This window comes from Oxyura jamaicensis, chromosome 3 (genome assembly GCF_011077185.1).
Source record: "Oxyura jamaicensis isolate SHBP4307 breed ruddy duck chromosome 3, BPBGC_Ojam_1.0, whole genome shotgun sequence".
Lineage (NCBI taxonomy): Eukaryota > Metazoa > Chordata > Aves > Anseriformes > Anatidae > Oxyura > Oxyura jamaicensis.
In genome coordinates, this window is record NC_048895.1 from 10,758,307 (window position 1) to 10,782,244 (window position 23,938).

The following is a 23,938-nucleotide window of genomic DNA, read 5'->3' on the forward strand; positions in this document are numbered from 1 at the left end:
ATCACTCTGGATCTCAAAGGCTGGGATGCTCGTACAAAGCGGGGACTGCTTTTGTTGTATTCCCACCTGGCATCCTTATGAAGAGTATATTATGACAACCTGAGAAGAACCATGTTGTTGGAGAGACCTGGAACTGTGGAAGTGGTTTTTCTTGTAATAGATACCAACCCTAGCTGTAAGTTTCACCATGATCTGATGCAGTGCACCTTTACAGGTATTTGAAGTTAGAAATATTTAGTAGTCTGTGAAGTTGCCTACTTTTACCAGATGAATTGCATATTGCAGGTAGCAACATGTAAACACATATTGCAGCAGCTCACAATAAATATGAAAAAACTCAAAGCATTCAGGGACTGTAGACATATTTTTGTGTGGACAGAGTGCTCAGGGATCCATTGAGTGGCAGAATACTTATTAATTCTTAAATCTGAAGATTCCACTTGGTCCCTTGGGCTGAAAGCTTGTATGGAAATTTCATTTCAGAATGACAGGCCCATATATGCACAGGAATGGTTTTCTAAATAAAACCCTAGATCATTTTTTATTCATCTTATGTCTAAAATGCCCAGAGGCATAGCTCCATAAAAGTTTTAAACTTTAAACAAAAGCTCCTTTTGAGTTGCAGGAAAACAAAACATTGTGAAAGCAACAGTTTATATTAATTATTGTGATGTTTACATAGCAATAGAAGCTGATGAGTTAATTCTCAGTGGAAGTGCTGAATTACTTTAGGAACAGAAGCCCAATTAATTAAGGATCATTTCCTATTGATTTCACTGTGCTATAGACCAGACTCAAAGTACCTGTTATACTTTTGGCACTATGTAAGATATAAATAATAAATAATAATATACTTAGGCCAGTTACTGCTGTCCTGATGACCTGTAATTTTCACTAAGGAAACACTTCTAAGGCTTTGAAGTGAACACAATAGAAGCCACAAAGCCTCTTGAAAGAATGAGAACAGGAAAAGCAAAGTGCACAGAGGCACCATGCATACTCCAGGTCAAAGATGATAACGTAATGAAGAGATGTAAAAAATGGACAAAACCGGAAATAAATACATTTTTTTTTTTCCAGTTCAAATGGGAAAATACTCAATTTCATGCCTAAAGATGGGAAACATCTACTCTCCAGAGCACAAAAAGTGGGTACATTCAGGATATTTGCTAGACTTCAAGTGCAGATGCACCTCACAACTTCATTTTGAGCAACAATCAAGTCCTGGAAACCTCTCTGTTTGACAGCTTTGATCAACACACTGCATGGTCATGAAGCACCAGGGCATATGCTTTCTTTCTAGAGGTGCTTATCCATCCTGGGTACCACTGGGAGCACCACGTTGCAGTGTTCAGCACTTTGTGGCCCCACTGCTGACAGCCTCTCCATATAAAGCAGCAAAGCAATCCGTTCAGTTGTCCAAGCTCTGTTAAGGTTGTGATGAGATTTGGAGTGATGTTCTGGCTCACTTCAAAGTTGAAATAATAAAGATTATTGCAGAACGACAGATGTGTTTGGCTCAGTCTGGAAAATATATTGAATATTCCATGCATTGCCAGAATACTCCATTAAGAAAATCAGAAAGTTCAGCATTCCTTCAGTACAACTGTGTTTACTTACAAAGAATGTATTCAACATTGTGTTCCTGAGAGAGAAAATGCAGAAACAAGCTGTCTGACTACAATTTTCAAATCGGCTTCTAGTGAACCTAATGCCTGAAGTTATGCTGCGTCTGTGTCTTCCCAAAGCTACTCTCCCCAGACTTGTCTCAGTTGGTCACCTGTCTGCCTCTCCTAGCTGACTGTTTTCTGCCCCTGAAGTCCACACAGAAGTATCAAATACAACCCAGCTTTTATGTTTGTACCAAGTCACTAAAAATCTACTGGCCTATAAAGATTTTTTTTTTTTTCTCTCAAGTTTGCCAGGCTAACTATTAATTACTCTCCTGTACAGCAACTCCTGTTTCAGATCTCAATTTTACACTAAATTACATTTTCTTTGAATGTAGCCTAAAGAAATGACAGATAATACACCCATGAACTTTAGCCATGTTCACGGTGGCCACCAATATCCCACAGAATGGCAATAACAACAAGGACAATAAAATACTCAGCTTCACTCAGACAGTAAGAAGTTTGGGCAAGTGACTCAAGCTGAGTCCCCAGATATGGCTGCCAGTAATGAAAAACACTTTATATCAAGGCATCTACTTTAAAAAGATGTGCAAGTAAGTACATTCATTATCTGAAGGAGAGGGTAAAATCCTACCCTGTTGACAGAGGAAGGAGAAAAGGAAACTGGGAGCTGCACCTGGTATGCCAACATCCACCCTGAGGATACAATGACCACAATCAGAGACTCACCAGGAGAGCATCCCTCCAAGGCACAGGGTCAGGCTCCTTCTAAAGAAGCTACAGACATGTTAGCAAAGCTGCCAGCTCTTTGTGGCCAGGTAGCCGTCCTTTTGGGCAGGGCTGCATGCAGCAGAGCTAGCAGCAACAGTTTGGTTTGAAAGTCTGGAGGAAAGTGGAAAAGAATGGGAGAAGAGAGAAGCTCTCAGAGGCTTTGACTTCTGCTTATTAACCACCTCTTCTTTGAGCTTAGACTCAGCAGGAGGACATGGAAAAATCACAGAAAATGGCCTTTCATTTCTTCTGCTGGTCAAAGTTCGGGTTTGCTTATAGACAGCCATGAGGAAAGGGTGACTTGGTGAGGCTGTTCTTTGGCCTCAGGAATGAAAGGGCTTGAGAAAGTGATCTAACCCAGTAAAACAAACAAACGAAAACAACTACAAAAACATTTTTAACGGTCATCAATTATATAAAGTAAGACATTATGTGAGAAGAGTTATTAGTTATCTGAAATCATGCATACTAAACGTGCATGTGACGTAGCTGGGGTTCTTGTGGCTTGGAGAAGCAAAGGCTGGGGGAGCTAGCTGCTGTCTTCAGCTGCCTTAGAGGGGCTGCAGATAGGACAGAGTCAGTCTTCTCAGTAACACAGCAAAAGGATGAGAGGCAACGACTGCATTGAAACAAGGGCAATTACGAATGATGTAAACAGTTTTGTGAAGGTGGTCTACCAATGGAGTAAGCACCCAGGAAAGCTGAGGATCTCTGTCCTCAGAGATTTTAACTCCAGCTTGATTTTAACTCCAAAACTGGTCTTACAGAAAGTCAAACTAAAAGTTCAAATTGAAGTTGAGATAATTTATAGTGGAAGGCTGTAGATGTGTATCCCATTTTTGCTGCCACTGACAATTCTGTCCTTTGTCCTTCCCTGCTGCTTGTCACCACTCTTCAGGGTGCTGCAGATGCAGTCTCACTACAAGCACAGCTAGTCCTCAACACCACTAAATGAGTTAAATGTTTATGCCTATTTCAGATTTCAGTGTTTGCTGAAAGGGTGGCACAAAGAACTTAAACAAAGTACATTTTTAACCATATGGTTAGGAGTCTATCATATGTCTGACTATCGGACTTCCAGGGCAGAAAAACAGGTCTTGGAACAACTAGATTCAGTGGGACAGATGTTGCTGCAGTTCATATTTCATTATTGTTCTTTCCAATTAGTAATAAACAAGCCAAACCAAACCAAACCAACCAACCAAACAAAGGTATAGTATTGAATAGACACAGCAGGAGCTCACTTCACTGAAAGCAAGACAGGAACCTCACCTACTGACTTGCAATTACTTAACTCCCTCCATACCTCATGCACCAGTTAGCTCAGAGAAAGCACAGCATGAACATGAAAATGATCTGAGATGCAGTTGCATACACCTGGAACACAGAAAAGGGTCCTGAAATAAAGTTTGGCGTATATGGGTTCCTTTTGCGCTCACAACGCATACCAGTGCATTAATTTCTGTTCAGTGAGCACTGCCTACTTACAGTAGTGGTTTGCCTGCATGATCCTAGGCAAGGTCAGCTAGGTGAAGGACAGACAGCAACATCCCTTCAATCCAGCTCATTCTTCAGTGGCTGCAAACGAGAATAGCGTAGGGATAAAGACCAAGTCAGATGCAGCTAAAAGAAAGGGTGTGGGAAATCATTTTCTGCTGAGTGTAAATTCATAAACAAAACTATTTTATTAGCTTATTAACTATTATTAGCTTATTAACTATGTTAATAAGCAATGCAAATAAATATAATGGTTAAAATGGTCTTTAAATTCAGTGTATAATTGGCCCTTCTCAAGGTTTTGCTTACTAGTTCATTTCACTCAGAGGTTCAGAGCAACTTCCGATAGAAAAAATAACAAGAGACCACTAAATAAATAAATAAATAAATAAATAAATAAATCCCCAAACCCAGAACACCACCATGTGAACTGCCATTCCTGTGGAGTCTTTTAATGTTTTGGAACATGATAAATAGTAGACACAGTATTATATGAGGTTTCTTCACACTTTTATATAACATGTGTCCTGTTCAACTGTCTTTTTGTCAAAGTGAGCTTCAAGTATTTGTGAAGTAAATAGAACTTCATGATGGCAAAAGAGGACATCATGACCAAGGAGCAGGGCAGCTGACACGTACAGAGTATGCACTTCACAGGTCACATCCAGTTCACTGTGCATTTGCGCCCACTGAGGCTGGGCACTAAAAATGGGGATTTCACACCCCAGGTGTAAGAAAAGCTTCTGCAAATTCCAACTGAGGTTGAAAAAACTATGGGCAAAAATGGTACCTTCAATAATATTCATATGGGAGCTTGCTCTGCAGAGACTACTGTGATGCCACTGGCTATATGTATGCACTCACCTTTTTCCTTTTCAGATTTGTACAATTGTCCATCTGCTGGAAAATAAACTAAGACACAAGTAGGGGAAGTTGGAGGTATTTTTCTTAAACCTCACCACATCTATTTTCTTTGCAGTAAATCATGTTACAACCCATCTTCTTTTTTTTTTTTTTTTTTTTTCCATGAAAGATGCAAATTCCAGATCACTTGAAAATTGTTTCAACTTCCTAACAGTATTATCTGAGCACAAAATAGCTGTACGACACTGCTGTATTTATGTGATAGTGTTTTATATCCAATGGTGCTCACTTGGAGCAAGTGTAAATTAAAACAAAGACAGCAGAATAAATAAGAAACGAAAGGAAAAAATAGTGTGCTTTGTTGCTGTTGTTGTTGTTGTCATTTGTTTGTTTTTACCCCTCAGAGTTCAGTTTAGACACAGTGGTTATTGATTTAATTTCACAGCACAGGTCCATGTTGATAAGAGATAGCACAGAAAAATATATATGTAACAAGGGAAATAATGGAAAAATAGAGAAGTAGTTTAACTAGTTTCATTTTGTTCTTATGTTGCTGCAAACATTAATCTTTTTTGTTCATTAACAAATGGTAAAGCAGGTTTTTAAGTGGGTGGAAAGGAATGACTTTTTTTTTTTTTTGAAATGTTAATACTGTTGGTAGTTGAAAAGTTTCACAAGAAACTAACTTTTTAAATTTATTATTATTATGTTTTTTACTAACCTTTACTCTTAGAAATGTTTGCTTTTCATGGGAACAAAAAATTTCATTTATTATTTTTTAACTGCTTAATGTAAAAGAATGGAAAATGAGAAAGGATAAGCCAAAAACAGAGGACTTTCTCTTTAAGTTACTGCAACACATCCCAAAAATTGCATTTCAGTTAGAGATATTCCTTTTCCACCTATATCCTGGTAGTGAGCTTCCCAGCTGAACCTTGTCCAGTGACACGAGGTCCGTGCTGCAGGAGCACCAGTCAAACAGAGCCACGCCATCCTAAAGGAAAATCCACACACCAGAACTGTAACTCTGAGGTGCTATGGAAACCTTTCTAAATGGAATGGCTGATTTTCAAGCTTAAGTGTTGATTAATTCTACCTGTTTAGGAAAAACACAATACCAACAGAAACATAAGACAATCCACATAAAAAATATGAGATCAATGGCAAAAAGAAGAATTTTCTCACCATAACAGGCTTACAGAGCTCAAGTCAGCCCTGGTGTTTTTTTTTTTTTTTTTTTTTTTTTTTTTTTTTCTGTTATCACATTGTGAAATGTGTTTATTTGATTCGTGTCAGTATGGAACAATGCTAGGGCCGCATGATGAAACTCACAACTTCTTTGACGTAGCATTGTGACTTGTACTTCAGGTAGGGAGACAAGACTTGTATCTGGAAAAGATGTACAAAAATTTATATACTTAAGACCTGTCACAGACCAGTCCTGCATCCAGTCTGTTATGGTTCAACAGTTTCCCAGTGCTCTTGCATTCCTGCAATATCTACTTTCAGGAGAAAGATGAAGCAGTGAGGAACATTACAGCAGCAGGGGTGCCTTCATGGAATGGAGGCACAGGTTTGGATCACAGCCTAAAGGTATACATCAATATCCATTCCCACTTTTTGGAAGTTGTGCTTTTTCAAGAATAGGTGCAAAAAGACTTTTTTTAAAAAATTCACCTCACTGCAGCAAATCTTATGAACCCTTACCACAGAAGAGGATGGGTAATTTGTACCATTGCATTTTATACAGACTATATTAAGCATGATTCGGAAAGTGTGGCAACTTTGACGTTCAGTATAATAGCTCCATATTTTTGGAGACTTCGATCCAAATCCAGATTCAGCAACGTAGCATGAATTTACCTCCACATAGCAATACAGAGCTGCTCCTAGAGGGTGTAGATAAAATGCTATATCACCAGTCTCTGCCTATTCAAGTTAACACTTTTTAACAGCAGATGCAATCTTTCCAGAGTGAAACCAAGCTTTTACAAATTGCTGTTAATGTGAATGATGCTTAACTTGTCTGTCTCTTCTAAACAGCTTATGTTTTCCCTAAAGCTATTTAAATTCAGATTTCTTAACCACAAACTGAACTTGCATAACTGAGCAGGCCATCATCACTTCTGAGATGGAGGCTGGAGGACTTTGTTATCTCGATGAAGTGAGGTGAACATGCTGGATTTATGTTGTATATAAAATTTGTGGCATGGTAGAGGTTTGAGGGACACTGCTTCAACAGGTCTCAGGGGTGGGGGGTGTCAGATGATGCTTCCTGACCTCTCTCAACAGCTCGAGGTGACATGTCACAGCCACAAAATGGGTTGGGTCATTGCATTAATTTTAACTACTCAGGCATGTGGCACTACGTGATGACAAATTAGGAAGGACTTCGTTTCAAAAACTTTTTGTTTCTTTTTTTTATTTTTTTTTTCAAATGTATCAAGTGTATGCTGTAGCCAAACAACTTTAAGACAGTAAACCAATCTAACAAATGAAAGAGATTTATAAATTGCCCATTATACAGGTTTTAAGAACAGAGAACAGCAGGCTCATTGGTTTTAGGCCACCAAATCATTGTTGCATGCCAATATTGAATTAGGTCTAATATTTCAGATGTTCTCCAAAGCAACAGAGCTTTCTGTCTCCTAAGAATTTTGCAGACAGTTCAAACCTGTACTTCATTTTTTACCCAATGTTAATGGTTCAAAAAGTCATTTTGCACTGCTAATTGAATTTCATTTTGGCATAGTAAATTTAGAAATACACATACTTAACCAGCCATAATGCTAACAGAAAACCATTTAATCAGAAGATGAAGATACCTATGAGTACATTTATCCACCTAGGTATAAATATTGTCATAGTGACTCTAATGGAGGGGGGGGGGGAATGGGGCAGTAAGGAATAGAAATCACACAAAGCAACCAGTCCCATAAATGGGGGGGAAAAAATGCAACAAACATGATATGTACTTAAAACTCATAATGTTCTATTGTAGATGTTAACTGACAGGTTTGCAGCAAAAGCAGGTGTCTCTTTGAACCTGAGGAAAAATCTGTGCAGGCATGCTGGGGTACACTGAGGCTATGCTTTCAGTTGGAGGGAGGCCTGGCTTTCAACCCAATATAATACCATTTCCATCCAGTTCAGATTAAGACCTGATCCGTCTCCACTACTACCACCAGTTTTCCATGCTACAGGAGGATGATTTATTGCAGATTCATCAATACATTTCAGTTTTGCTTAAGGGGTGGGAGATTGCATGCATGCTAACCATGGGATTGCTTCACAAACCCTTCCCAATAGGTGACCTACTGGTCCCTGAGGTGGAAGATGCAGCAGGGAGAGGTCAGCCCAAACAAGGCTTGCTATGTCTCAACCCTAGCACCACAATATCAGCCAAAGTGCTGACGTTCCTGCAAAGATAAGCTGTCAGGTGAAAAAGGGTAGCTTTTTCTAAGGGCCTGTGCCAGGTCACAGAGGCTTTCCAATTTGCTCCCTGTTAAACCAATTTAGTAATGCAAGACTGACAAAAAGGACTAACAATGCAAAAAGTGAAGTAAAAAGCAAGAAGAAAAGGCAAAGTAAAAGGAGGTCTATTCTCAAAGGTAGTATCTTTACTTTTAAGGTTACTTTTTACTTCTTTAGGCTTGCATAAAACAAAACATGAGAAACGCGAGTACTTCCAGCATGCTTCCTTGAAGGGAAAGTGTTTTGGCTATCCACAACTGGCCAGGACTGCCCCAGCTCAGAATGTCACCCTTCTGGCACATGAAACTTCCCCTCTTAATCAGGAGTAAGAACTGGGCAGCTCCAGGAGAAATTGCTTTGGGAAACAGGAAAAAAGCCTGAAAAGGGGACAAGGTGAGAGCTGTGAGCTTGCAGTGCCTGCGGGTCTTAGTCTGGTGAAGAACACCAAACCTTATACCCAAATGGGCCAGGAAGGATCAGCCAGGTGGAGCTGCAGGAAACCAGTCAGGTTTCCTGCTTGGCTAGTGAAATGAAAAAACAAAAACAATTTGGGTTTTATTGACTTTTTAATCAAAAAAAAAAAAATCCTCTTAGAAAGCTTGACCTGTTTGTGTCCCCAGATTTGATGCAAGATATACAAACTCATGAATATGTACATATATGTGTGTATATATATATATACACATATATATACACATATATACATATATTCATCTCCAGAGAGTGGATAAGGGCTTAATATTACAGGGAACAAGCCTTCCCTGTTTCCTCTGCTCTGTGATCCTCACCCAGGAGCCTCAGCCAGGAGAATTCTCTTCTCTGTCTCCCTTCAACAATCTCTCCAGGTTTTGCTCACCTGCCTTCCTCCACTGCATGGTTCTCCTCTTCTCTTTCTGCAGATGCTTGTTCTTGTTACCAAGACTGAATTAGGATGATTTCCTTGCTTGATTTTTATTGCCCTCAAGCCATGCAGCAGCATGGGGAAGGACTAGCCTGCTATATTAGTCTCTGCTTCCCCGGAGGAGCACTATTCAAAGGAGTGCTGGAGGATGGCAGCAAGGTGCCCAGCTGCTGTCTGAAAACTTGACAATTTCTGGTATTTATCCTTCCCCAAGACATCAGGGAAGTCCTTTCTACATCCTCAGTTTTCATGTTCTGTAAACATAATCTCAAACCACAAGCCTTCAGAGTCCTGCAATTCTTCATAACTTTTTCATCAAAGTCAAGAAGGGAAGCACATATGTGCAACAGCTGTGCAAAAGTCTACAAAAAAATGATGGAGGGAAAAAAAAAATCTATTTTCCCTGATTTTCTAATGTGAGTAATTTTCTTCTTCATGTTCCCACTGGCTGAGTCGAAAGCTAGTCTACATTTCTGTTTTGTTTTGTTTTCCGGGTGCACCACAGAGATCCCCATGATGCAACTTCTCCTTACCGTCATGGGAGCGGTTTGTGTTTCATAGATTTATACTCAGCTGGGAGATGAGGAGACACTGTGCCAGATTTATTTATTTTTTTAATCCAAATGTAACTGCAAACAAAAATTATACTTCGTTTTACTCATTTCCCCCTCTCACACTGACAAATAAAAATCACAAATTTTCTAGAAATTGGAGAGACATGGAAATGGTCAAACTTTCTTGTATGAAGGAAATCCACCTTCAAGTCACTTGTAATTAAAATAGCAGATCATAATTCCCCCAGATTTGTTAACCTTGAGGACACACAGAACTGTGAAAAGGCAGTAATTTTCAGCGAGTGACAAGTTTTCCGGACCCACAGTCATGCATCTTCTTGAATGCTGTTTTCAGCCACTCTTCGTACCAAAAACTGCTTACTACAGGTATGACTGTTATTTCTGTGTAATAGTAAGGTTGCCCAACACTTTCCATATTAAATGTGCTTTCAGAAGCTAATGACTTTGCCATAGGTTCATCATTTGGGCAGAAATGTCTTATGCCACTGTCTACCTCAAGTCAATTAGCTCCTCAGAGTGCAGAATATAAATATAACATCATGCTCACACAGATTTGCACAAATTAGAAGAAGCTGTGATGAAAAAAAGAGAAAAAGTGATACCTTGCAAAAATTCCAGTTATCTATGTCATGCTTAGATGAGGAGATTTGAAATATAGCAGGATGTAGTGTTCATGTTAAACATTGCTGTTGTTGCAAAAATCTGTACCAAGTTGATCATCTTAAAAGCTTTTGTATGTTTTTTTTTGTTTACCCCCATCCTCTGTGCTTGCTCTTAGGAAAAGCTGCTTACAATTTTGCATGTCAAGGCCCAGCAATGGGCTACTGTGGCTTGGAGGGTTCGATGTCATCTATTGCTCTGCTTAGATTTTGGCTGGATTGAGGCAATGGAGAGGAGGACAACAGGGAGATTGTCAGCAGTAACAAAACAGATGGGTGGGGCTGATACAAAGGACATGGGGATCAGTTTGGGAAATGAAGCCTGAGGTTGACAGCTGGGAAGAGAAAGAAAGAAAGAAGAAGAGTGAAGGAGAAGGGGAGAGACAAATTATTAAGTGACCTTCTAGGAGACAGAGACTGGGAAAGAGATAGAAAACAGCAATAAACAGGATCGCTGGAAGCAAATTTGCTGTATGGTTTCCATAAATGGAAATGAAGGAAGAAAGACAGCCCAGGAGAGAGGGCTCCTTTCAGTAGGACGGTGAAAAAAAGGCACTTGTGCTCTTGCAGCAAGTCTTGCTTGGGTCTCCACAGTGCAAAGATCCACTAATGAGCAGCGTGCAAGTTATGAATTGGTAGACAACAAACTAGAAAATAAATAGGACCAAATTCTGTCTTGAAATTATACTACAGCTGCTAGTTACACAGATAAGGTGGCAGAAGCAGCAGGCTGGGGTTTCTGTGCAATGCACGGAGCTCCTCGGTGTTGGCTGCTTCCTGATCCCGGTGTCTGGGCTGGAAGGCAGAAACTTACTTTGCCCTCCTAACTCTCCCCACATCTTCCCTCTCTGGCCAGATGCTTTTGTTGGATGGTTTCTTATGGAAGTCACTTGCATTATGGAAACTTCAGTGTTGCTCAAATACTGGAGGTGGATCACAAAGAAGGAAGGACTGGTGAGAATGTTTTGAGGTGTGGGAAGAAGAAAGTTGCTAAGAGAAGAGACTAAATTGAGCTCTTAAATGTCTCAGTACTTGCTCATGCATATTCCTAGAACAGGGATAAGACAGAAATCACTGCATATCCAGCCCTGACAGCAGCTTAAAACCTGGATGCTATATTATTTTTCCTTCTCAGTGATGAGGCAGAAGGACTTGCAAGATTTTTAGGTTGGGAGTCTACTACTTCACTTAAGATCTGAGCTATGCATGCCTGCACTGAGAAAGATGCTCCTTCGTGTGCTCACATTTTTGGTTATGGATACATAGGAATAAGCGGGTTCTTAAATTCTATATAATCTCAGAACAAATGAGAACAGCTGAAACTGTCAGAGCCTTGAGTGCAATCATTTAGTACCTAGACAACATAGAATCACAGAATCACTTATGTTGGAAAAGACCTCCAAGATCATTGTGTCCAACTGTTAACCTAACATTGCCAAGTCTACCACTGAACCAAGTCCCTAAGCACCACATCTACACATCTTTTGAATACCTCCAGGGCTGGTGACTCTGCCACTTCCCTGGGCAGCCTGTTCCAATGCATCACAACCCTTTGGTGAAGATTTGTTTCCTAATATACAACCTAAACCTCACCGGCACAATTTGAGGCCATTTCCTCCGGTCCTACCACTTGTTCCTTGGGAGAAGAGACTGACCCCACCTTGCTACAACCTCTTTTGAGGTAGCTGTACAGTGTGATAAGGTCTCCCCTGAGCACCCTTTTCTCTAGGCTAAACAACCCTAGTTTCCTCAGCCACTCCTCAAAAAACTTATTCTCTAGACCCTTCACCAGCTTCATTGCTTTTCTTTGGACATGCTCTAGTCTGCCTGTAGTGAACATACCTGAGAAAATATGGTAAACAAGGAAAGAGAAGACACAACTTGCTCCAACAAAATAATATTCTTTGCCTCCCCCACCTACTCCTCAGCCATCCACTTCATGAAGCAACTGACTAAAAAAGTCATGATCCCGAGGGTAATGGCTGACTAAGAGCATCTCCTAGGTCCACTGCATGCATGCTATGGTTCAAACCATAGCTTTTGCTCAGTGCTGACAGCCAAAACCTCATCTTTATAATCTATGTTTTGGGTGTAGAGTTCTCTGTTCTAATTATTCTGCAAGTATCTCTCCTCACACCCTGGAACAGACATTCTAAGGGCTTAGACCACTGGCATAGGGAAGATTTATGGAGCCAGTCAACCCTGGTTTCTTCCAACAGAACCTTGATTAAGAACCGAAAGACTCTTCCAAATCTTAGGAGGGAAGTTTCCTTCTGCTTTAAGGATTACTCATTCTTCCCGGTGCACTGAAGTTGAAGGATTAAATAACTTTTCCCAAATATAGAATATATCACCCCTAGTCACACACACATACTCTGCTGCCTTCTTAAGTGAAGCATCTGAGGAGGAAAATGAGATTAAAAATTTAGGAGTATAATGAGATCAAGTTAAATTCACACTATTTCCCTGCCTATGCGCAATCTATGTCATTAGAAAGGATTTTTTGTTGCAATTTCTAGTCTCATTATACCTTTTGTCACAAGAGTGATTTATCAGAATTTCAATACTTAATGCTACACTTTCTGTGAAATATTATATTATGCTCTAACATAGTACCTTCATTTCATTTTTCCAGTATTCTGTATTTTCATTAGCTGGTATCCACTCACTCATGCCACCTCACTCAGCATGGCCATAAATAGAAAGACCAGCCAACCAAATCACACAATATTGAAAAGGTCAAAGTAGTATACTACATTACTGTAATTTAGAGAACACAGTTCACAAAGTATTAAAATTTTGACAACTTATTTATGTGACAACTAAAGTAATGAAAATAGAAGGCATTGCAAAATGATCACATTACTACCAGCAATCATTGGGTGATTGAGGGACTACAAAACCCTCAACGTTATTGTCTTCATAGCCTAATATAAATTCAAGTTATTCTTTAGGTATGGTACCTTTTACGCTGAAGACAATAGTCTGTTCACTACTTCTGATTATTATTATTTTTTTTTTTTAATACGAATGTATAAGAAGCTCTTATGGAATATGCATAAGCATTTTTGAATCACAGCCCTTCCTTTTCAGCTAACCTCCAAGAAATATATACGGGGGGGGGGAAGTAAAAAGGAAAGTCAAGTCAAGCTAAAGAATGTTATTACTGACTCCCTCTCACCAAGAGAATATGAGAACGGTGGTATTGCTCTCAAAGTCTATGAAAGAACCTTTGAACAAAGGTGCTGTGCCCCCATACCTGACAATGCAAAAGTACTTTTAGATAGGCTGTGAGCACAGACTCACAGACTGTTCTGCAACACATCCATCATCCTGCTGCCCCAACACAGACTTAATAGAGTAGTTCAGTTGGAAGGGATCTTAACAGACCATCTAGACCAACTGCCTCATCACTTTGGGGCTAATTGAAAGTTAAACAATATGGGATCCACTGTAGGGTGCTGAAGGAGCTGGCAGAAGTGCTAACCAAGCCACTTTCAATAATTTACCAGTAGTCTTGGCTAACTGTGAAGGACCCAGTTGACTGGAGGTTGGTGAATATGACACTCATCTACAAGAAGCGCAGGAAGGAGGATGTGGGGAATTACAGGCCTGTCAGCCTGACCTTGGGGTCAGGGAAGATCCTGGAACAGATCATCTTGAGTGCCATCACACAGTATGTACAGGAGAACCAGGTGATCAGACCCAGGCAACATGACTTTGTGAAAGGCATAGTCCTGCCTGACTAACTTGATCCCTTTCTATAAGATGATTGGCTTTGTGGATGAGGGAGAGGCTATGGATGTTTTTTAGTTGTATTTTAGCAAGGCATTCAATATTGTTTCCCACAGTCTTCTCCTGGAGAAACTGGTTGTTCATGGCTTGGATAGACGTACTGTTCACTGGATTAAAAAAAAAAATGGCTGGATGTCCAGGCCCAAAAGGTCATTGTGAATAGAATTAAATCCAGCTGGTGGCCAGCCAAAATTGGCATTCCCCAGGGCTCAGTACTGGGGCCAGTTCTCTTTAATATCTTCATCAATAATCTGGATGAAGGGATTTAGTGAACCCTCAGTAAGTTTATAGTCAACATAATGTTGGGTGGGAATGTTGATCTGCTTGAGGGTAGGAAGACTTTGCAGACCGATCTGGCTACTCTGGCCACATGCAATCACAACACTGAACAAGGCTAAAAGTGGATGCTGCGCTTAAGTCACAACAACCCCATGCAATTACACAGCCTGGGGGAAGAGTGGCTGGCAAGTTGTCTAGCAGAAAAGGACTCAGGGGTACTGGTCAACATCTGGCTCAACATGATCCAGAAGTATGCTCAGGTGGCCAAGAAGGCCTTCTCATTGCCAATTACTCAGATTCAGAAACTCATTCCTACTATAAAAAGTTAGCCACCTATAATTGCTTACACACTACTATTTTCACCCCTCAGTCTATTTTTACAAATGTTAAAGGCACACAGTATCCCTCAGGGACTCCTCCTGTCACCCCAGCACAGCACCCCAAAGGAAGCTGTGTCCTCTTGTGCTCTTCCTCGAGCCTCTGTGCAGAAGGGATGCCACCTCTAGCACAAGGGCTGGAGGATAGGAAAGAAGCACTCACACAACCCCTGAGAATCGACAGAGTTCTTTATTGCTGGGACACCTTATAGGTAAGCCTGCGGGATGTCTGTGGTATTTGGTGGCTCCAAGCTAATGCTTGGGATGGAGCCTGCACGATGAGTAGGGAGCTCACCAGGGACTGCTGTGATGCTGTTTGTGTGGTCTGATGGCAGAGAGCAAAGACATGCCAGGGTAGTTGGAGGTCTGATCTGGCTGAGGTGGATCCATTTCCATTGGTTCCTCCACATCTGGTGGATCCAGCTCCATGGGCTCCATGGTGTTTAGCAGGAGGATAAGCCACTCCTTGCCCAGGAGTGCCCAAACAAGATGCCTTCCATCCAGAATATTTTCAGGCCAGAGTGCAGAACCAGTGAGTGGTCCACTTCCACCCCTAGGTCCCATGCCACTGTCCTGTTGATTTCCATGCATGGGTTCAATGCTGCTGTCTGTTTTACAGCCATGCACGGGTCCCATGCTGTGTTCCAGACTACATGCATGCCTGTGCTCCATGTAGCTGTCTGCCTGACCCTCCTGCCTTTGCCTCACATCACCATTGTGCCAATGGGAAGGCCCAGGGCCCCTGTTGCTGTATGGCTGAGGGGGCAGCCTGTTCCTGGCATCATTGTGGTGCCAGTGATATCACTTATACGTGTCTGTGGGCCAGGCACCAGACATCCTTCGAGCACTGGTGTCTCCTGTGCTACAGGTGCTTTCCCTCTGCCCACGACACTTCTTCTCATCAGGTGCATTCCTTCTCAGTGCTTCCTTGGACTGCATCTCTGTCCTCACACCGAGGAGGTCTGCCGCTCGCCTTGCTGCTTTTGCTCTTCTTCCTGCCACACAAGGTACCAGTCAGAGGACCTTGAAGCTCAGCAAGTGGTGGGCCACCTGCAGGAGTCCTGTTTTATAGGGCCCAGAGCAAAGGCAGGGTAGTGGTGGCCACTGTGACCTCAGCAAGCCTCTGTAATGGAGTGGCCCATGCGTGGCCAAAGGTGGCTGTGTTGGGAGCAGCCTGGAAGATGCCCCTCACATAGAAGGAGGAGGAGGGTTGGGGGGGGGGGCAGAGGGCCTCTTTTCTGGGGCTGGCTCCCCCAGGCCATTTGGCTTGCCAGAAAGAAAGGCTGGCTCTCAGCCACAGGGACTGCCCTCCACCTCCCATACTGCAGCCCTGGGCTTATTTTTAACGCTGTATTTTAGGTAATTTCATTCTATTCTTTATGGAAAACAATAGAAGCAAGGTGCAGCTGCAGCCCTAATTCCCATGTGCGCTTTGTGTTCTGAGCAAAGAATTTCTTCCTCACATCACATATAATCTAAATCTCCCCTCATTTTGTTCAAAGCCATTATTCCTTGTTCCATTGCTATACTCCTTGATAGAGCCCCTCTACAGTTTTTTTTTTGTTTGTTTGTTTGTTTTTAGGCCACTTTGATGGGTTAGGTTAGGTTGCAAGGTCCTGCAGTTTTGCCAACTGCAGCCTTATCTACCTTGTTCCACATGACCTTCTCCAGCTCAGGCTCTAGCCTCTGATCAGTAACAGAATCATAGAAACATTAAGGTTAGAAAAGACCTCCAGGATCATCCGGTTCAACCACCACCCTACTACCACTGTCACCCACTAAACCATGTCCCTACACACCAGGTCCATCCTTTCCTTGGCTACTAAGATGGCAAAGAGCCTAGAGGGGAAGACATACGAGGAGCGGCTGAGGTCACTTGGCCTGTTCAGCCTGGAAAAGAGAAGGCTGAGGGGAGACCTCATTGTGGCCTACAGTTTCCTCACCAGGGGGAGTGGAGGGGCAGGTACTGACCTATTCTCTTCAGTGATCAGCAATAGGACCCATGGGAATGGTGTCAAACTGCAACAGGGGAGGTTCAGGCTGAATATCAGGAAGAGGTTCTTCACTGAGAGGGTTGTTGCATACTGGAACAGGATCCCCAGGGATGTAGTCACAGCACCAAGCCTGTCAGAGTTTAAGAAGCATTTGGACTGTGCTCTCAGTGATATGGTCTGAATTTTTGGGTAGAGCTATGTGGAGCCAGGAGCTGGACTCGATCCTTATGGGTCTGTTCCAGCTTGTCATATTCTATGATTCTATGATCCTGCCAGTGGTTGCTAAGGGAAAAAGAAATGGCACAACTCTTTCCACTTCCTCTCCTCAGGAATTTGTAGGGAGCAACCATGTCATCTCTTAGCCTCCTCTTCTCCAGATTAGAGGATCCAAATGTCTTCAGCCTCTCCTCATAGGAGATCTCTTCCAGTCCTTTTATCAGCTTTATTGACTCAACTCCTCTTGAGCCTGCTGTTGACCAGCACCCCCAGATCCCTTTCTGCAGAGCTGTTCTATGGCCTCTTGCCTTCCAGTCTGTATTTGTGCCCAGCATCACTCCATCCCAGGTGCAGAAATTGGCATTTACCTTTGAACTTCATGCCGTTGCTGGTTGTCCAATGCTCCGATCTATTTAGATCCCTCTGCAAGGGCTCTCGTCCCTCCAGGGAATCAACAGCACTCCCAAGTTTAGCGTCAGCAGGAAACTTGCTGAGGATGCATTCTACTCCTTTATCATTGATAAAGGACATTGAACAGGACTTCCAAGTACCCATGGAAAAGGTTACATGTCCTGATGATTGCATGGTCCCCCATGCCTTTTATCACACCCCAGGGTTCCTGAGACACCAGGGACACACTGCAGAAACACCTGCAAAGCAGCAGTTACTTCCCCAGGCTTGGACACCCTGTATCATTGATTCTGGTACCCAGTGCTCCAAAAGACTCTAAATGATGCTCCAAAAGTATCTGGCTAATCTGTGCCAAATCATCTCCAGACACGCAATTTTACCTTAAGAGCCTGAAAGTACAGCTGTGATTCTGGAGACTAGAATGGTCTTCTCACAGAAAGCACATCAGTTAATAATCATGGTTTTACAGGTTCACAGAGCAGAAATAAATGTTTTTATGGTGGTTTGCAGGAAGAAAAAAAAAAAAAAAAGGAACAACATACAACGTGTTCCAGGCAAAGTGAAGAAGTGTCAACTAAGCTTTCTGAGATAGCTGCAGGAGAACTAGTCTTAGTGCACACTCCGGTATACTTGAAACCCTGCTGAATGCCTGGGCAAGTTCAGGAATCTACAAGCCAACAAGATGGGGAAGATGTCATGCTGAGAGCTGCCCTACTTGCTCCTAGTAGGGACAGTAGGATAATGTAAGGCAATCTGTACCTAGTCAACATGTTTGATTAGATCCTGGCATAACAGAGTTCTGAGGGTTTGGGCAGTCAATTAAGTTTCAGATAACTTAATTTAAGGAACTAATTAGCCTAACAGATAACTGAGAAATAAGCTCAGCTATATTAAAATAAAGAGAAATCTGTGACCTAATTTATATCTTATCACTTTCATTGTCTTCTGTGGAGGGATACCCATTTGTTAGGGAGCAAGGCAGGAAGACCAGAACTCAGACCATTTATTCTGAGGACTATTCATTAACCCCAGTTTGAAAAAAAACCTGTTGCAATAACACACTGCAAAAGTTCCGAGCACAGGGCTAAGAAACTGATCTGGCATCTCTCTACTACTGAGTCCCTGTTAAGAGAATAGAGACTACAGCAAAGCTGCAGTGTCTGCAGGCAGTATAGCCGAATAGCCACATGGAACCCATTAATTCTAGTGAGATGCATATATGGAAGAAAGAGACTGTAGCTTCCATTTTTCATAAATGAGACTCGAAATTTTGTTGTTGTTGTTTTGGGGTTGGGGACAGAAGGGTGGGGACTGCCAGACCCTATTTAAGGTCTTGCCTACATTAAAAAAAAATGTCCTACTAGAAGCAATGAAGCCTCCTCCCCAGGTGGTCACACTTCCAATATAAATGTTATTATTCCAATACTGTGGTTGTGCACACTGCTAATTGGTTTAACTGAAGAAGTGTTTGTACCCTACCTATGTTATACAACTAGCAGCCTACCTAGTAAACCAAGGCTGTATGCTTGCAATTGACTAAAAGTCAATAGGCAAGACAAAAAGTAAATTTTAAGGAAGATGACTTTAAAAAATAAATACAAATGGGGCTTTATCTTTGTCAGCAAAGGTTACCCAGGAGCAAGGGAGAAGTGAAGTAGTGCATCTCCCAGTTGATCCATGCCTCCTGCAGACTCCCACCCTGAGCCGGTGCCTTGGCACCATGCTGGCGAGGCTCTGGGTCCTGTGGCAGAGCAGGTGGCTGTGGGCGGCATGCTCCACTGTCCTCCTACACTGAACAGATTCGCTGGTGCTGGGGGCGTAGAAAGCGGGCTCCACCTGAACAAACTGAACCCCTTCACTTTTGGGATGATGGCTGCAGGGATGGGGAGAGCGCCTTATGGAATTTTGATTTGAATTTTGTAACATATGGAAATTTGTCTGCAAGAAAAGTGAGAAATATTTAGAAACAGTTGGAAAGGCTGTCATTGAAATTTATCCTGGCTATGTCTAAACATGGAAAAGGACAACAGAAACCAATGTTAACTAAAGAAAAATGTAAAGAGAACTGACTATGCAACAAGCAGAAGGCTTATTTCTTTTTAAGTATAAACAATCTGGTGAGGAGGAAGAAAGGCAGAACTATAAAAATAAGCCAAGGCAAGTAAAAAATAATGAGGGTAAAAAAACATATAATACTGTGCATCAGCTTGCAGAGATCTTTTTTCCTGTTCAGCAGTCTCCAAATATAACTTTCTTCAGGGAGAAACCAGACAAAATATTTCTGTTCCAAAATGTCATAATGGAGAAAAGTATAAAAGGAAGGTGTGCTGGGGGAAGGGGATAACCTTTAGCTTTGGACAATCTTTTTAGACTTCTTCCTTGGGAGACTAATCTTTCTAGCTGTCTTACAGTCAATTGAGAGAGACACTAGCATCCACAGAGCAATTCAAAATCCATGCATGCAGGTGGATGTCTTATTTGCAGTAATGATAAAAACTATGACAAATCATAAAACATGGGCCATTTTCTTGCTTTTACTGAAACCATTAACTGTCTGGAGGGTGCGAGGACACAGCACCCTTGTCTGCTTGTTTAATGAACAGAAAAAAAATGAGATTAAGGGCACCACTGAGGATTAAAACACCTTCTCATGATTTGGGGGGGCCCCCCCGTTCTGTAATGTTTGTCAGCTCACCAATGGCATGGGCAGTAACAGGTAGTGGGAGTTCCTAGCTAGCAAGTTCCTAGCTTTGCCTATGGGTGTCCTTCCCCATTGCTACTGTCTTCTACTGTTAGAGAGATCCTAACAACCAGGAGCAACACTTTACCCAGAACAAGATCTCATTTACGCTTGCAACTGGTGTGTCCTTTGTGCAGCAAGGCAGAATTTATTTGTTTTATGTAACTTGTGAAAAGGCCATATTACAGAGACAGTGGAAACATTAGGCTGTGGAGGCAGACTAACAAAATATTTGAAATCCCAAGACTGGCAATGACTATAATCAAGGGTAAAGACAGAAATACAGAATGTAATTGCTTCTAATTTGCATATAGCATTTACTCTCCTCTCATAGATGCCAAACAGACAAGATTATCCAGATTTCTTTAGAGATAAGTTTATCTTTGAATAACTGGCTTAGTGGATTGACAGAACAAGTAATATAAGTAATAGACAGAACGAGTAGTATAATGCTTGGATATGTAACATACTACTGAAATAGAGTGACCGGGAAAGTTATTACTGCATAAAATTGCTGGATCTAACACAGCATAAATCCAGTGCAAAGCCTAAGTTACTTTTCACAGTAGTACTTTGGAGAGAAAGAACAACCCCATTTGCCCTATATTTCCTTTAAAAACAAGTTCTATGTAAAAAAAAGTGAGTATACATATATTCCAGAAAAATCATATGATGCTTCCATTTTCCTTTTCTTTCCACTTTATGCCTGAGAAAACCAATTTCTTCTCTCATTTACTTGTAGGACACTGACAGAGGTGTGGTTTAGCTTAGTAGACCAACTCATTGCACTTATTCATGCTCATCTTATTAAACTTTCACTGTGCAATTTCTTAGAAAAAACACTTAGAAGAACCATTATGTTAATACTCACATTACCAAACATGCAAGTAATCCTTTACATAACTCACACCTATGAATTTCAAATTATAACTTATTTTCAAATCTAATTTTTCAAATTTGCTGGCTACTCATAATCCATTCTGAGAGGAGATGAGAACCGTATCACATGCTGTGTTTCACCACCTGCTGCAATACAAACTTTCAGTAAATGATCACAAGCAGTGTGCAAACCAGTCTATTTCTGGTAGAAATTTCCTCAATAAAGTTTCAGTGTTGCTTATAATTTTCTGCAAAAATTGAAGAATTTGAATCAATAACATATTGATACACTGATAATTTTGGACAGATTTTATGGATCTCTGAAAAAGCACAAACATGAAAAGCAGAAATATAGGCTGAATTAATACATGCTTTGTAGTATATTATTTTAATTTCTCAAATATCCATGACTCCCAATAAAATAAGTATATCCAATATTGAATAAATGTGGTATTCCCTGGATGTCCATCCGCATATGCTGAAGTGCCATCCTAAGTTGGGAAACCATGACATACAAGCAAAATGTATCTGACAGGGGTCCTAGCAGGAAGGCACCAAATTTGGACTGATAACATTGTACATTTGGATACCAGAGTATGTACCATGAGTAAAACTATGTCAGGGTAAAGCTGCAAGGAGAAAGGAAAAAAAGGAAAGTGAAAGTAAACCAGATTAGATGAGGCCCTAAGCAACCTGATCTAGTGGGTGGCATTCCTGCCTCTGGCAGGGGGGTCGGAAGTAGATGTCTTTGATGTCCTTTCCAATACAAGCAATTCTGTGCTTCTATGAAATGGAACAGAGTTAAAATACAAGTGCAGCCCCTCATGGCTGAAGCAAATGCATGCTGTGATCACTACTGCCACATTTCATTTTGTTCATAGAGGAGATTTGAACAGTCTCATGCTGTTTCTCTTCCATCCTTCCTATATCCTCTTTCTACCTTTCTCTTGTACCTTTTTTTTTTTTGATAAGGTCAGCGGTGAGACATCTTCCCACACGCATTAATATGGCTACAGTGCATACTGCACACTAAAACATGGAGTAATCTCTTTCCTATAAAGGTCAGCCAACTGGCACAGGATAGAGAATGGCAACAGTTCTACTTTGCACATAAGGATTCCTTGTGAGGTGATTTTTTTTCCCTGTTTCATTAGGTTATATATACTTTTTGTTTACATGAAACCAACCAGCTACAACATCCAACATGCTCAATAGCACCACACAGTTGAAACACATTAAAACCACATTAATGTACCTTTCCATACTATGACATGTTAATAGCACAAAAAGCTATTAGGACTGGGCTGTCAGGCACACACAATAGATGAATAGCTGGGTCAGCATGAACATACATTGCACCATAATTCATAACAGAATACCATTAATACATGGCAATGCAAGTTGACAAAAATGAGATCAACATTTAACCCTAATTTTCAGCCCTCCCTCCAACTTTTTTTGCCCTTTCAACTACTACATTCATTATAACTAGCAATAGCAAGCTAGGCTGAAAACATGTCTGAATTAGTGGCCCATTTTTCAAGTGCCTGGAAGAGGGAGAGATCTACTTATAGGAGCAAACACACATAATGCAAAACTAAAAATGGTTTTGCCTATAAAAATTAGGCAGTTGTCTAATTTGCATGAATATCTATTTGAGAGTGTGCATGTAAAGTTTGAGTGCAAGACTGGTATGCACCCTCAGTATGAATACATAATTATTTCAATATTTATTTACTCTATTAGGAGAAAAGAAAAAAAAATAAAGATCTAGACTTTAAACAGATCTTCAATTCACTGAGATTTTATGCTGATCATTTGGCCTTTGCTCCAGTGAGATTAACATTTAGGGAAGGAGAATGACACTGCCCATGTAGAAAAATAAAGAATAAAGTGCACTGTTAGGAACTTGGCAACGATATGCACATACATATATTTTTAATGCTATATACATACTGACTATACAGTCACACACAGACACACTATAGAGACATATCCTAGTAGGTATGACTATATTTTCCTCTTGACTCTGCTATCAAAATGTTACTTACTACATCTATCTGCTTCTCAAAAACAGGCACAGGAAAAAGAAGGGCCTTTTTAAAAAAAAAAAAAAAAAAAAAATCAGACAAGCAGTTCTTTTGCAAGTTATCTTCATCAACTTGCCTAAAATCCATATAGGAACTACCTTGGAATTTGCTTCAACCTCTTTCGTATTTGATTTATTGGATCCCTGTTACTTCATGTTTAACTGCACTTCTATCCATTATCATTTACATGCTCTCCAAATTACAGGATGCTGCAGGACATCAGGCTTGGTAACATACTTTTGCAAAGGAAATCCTTACAATCAGCTGGCCTGCGTGTGGAATTACATTTGACCACAGGGCATAGAATGAGGAGTTATTCTTATGAGAAAGTAGATCTCAACATGTCCTCAACCCAGATCCTTGGAAAGAGGGGGGACCAAAAAAACAACAACAACAAAAGACCCTTAAGAAAATCCACGTTACTATTGAAACCTAACAGAAAGAAAAATAGATACTTCCTAAAGACCTGTGATTAAAAACCACTGAGTTGAAGTATCACAGAGGTCAATGGAAGCTGAAGGCCTTTAGCATCCAACAGGACTGGTTCCATCACTTCAACTCACTAATGAAAACACCATTTCACTCTTACCAGTTTCAGCATATACTTTTTAAAAACCCAGAGGAAATCAGTGCAGTTAACAGCAATAATAGTATTTGGAAATGGCATTAATAACTGTTACTAATTGCTGAACTCAGTTCAGTCAGCCTTCAGAGTCCATTCAAAATCCATTTCCATGTGCAGCATGATAAAGATGGAAAAGAAACCAGGCTGCTGCAACTTA

At 41.0% G+C, this 23,938-nt stretch overlaps 2 long non-coding RNA genes across 2 annotated transcripts in view; both read right to left on the bottom strand.

The window, feature by feature from the left end:
* Positions 1-23,938, bottom strand: part of LOC118163524 — a 78,545-nt gene that overhangs the window by 2,740 nt on the left and 51,867 nt on the right. The window contains exon 2 of the long non-coding RNA XR_004749095.1: positions 3,890-3,983. This is a non-coding gene — a long non-coding RNA (uncharacterized LOC118163524). The remainder of the gene's footprint in view (positions 1-3,889; positions 3,984-23,938) is intronic.
* Positions 11,463-13,984, bottom strand: LOC118163521. Its single transcript, XR_004749092.1, has 3 exons — positions 13,828-13,984; positions 12,665-12,669; positions 11,463-11,473 (listed from the first exon to the last, which is right to left on the bottom strand). It is a non-coding gene; the product is annotated as an uncharacterized LOC118163521 (long non-coding RNA).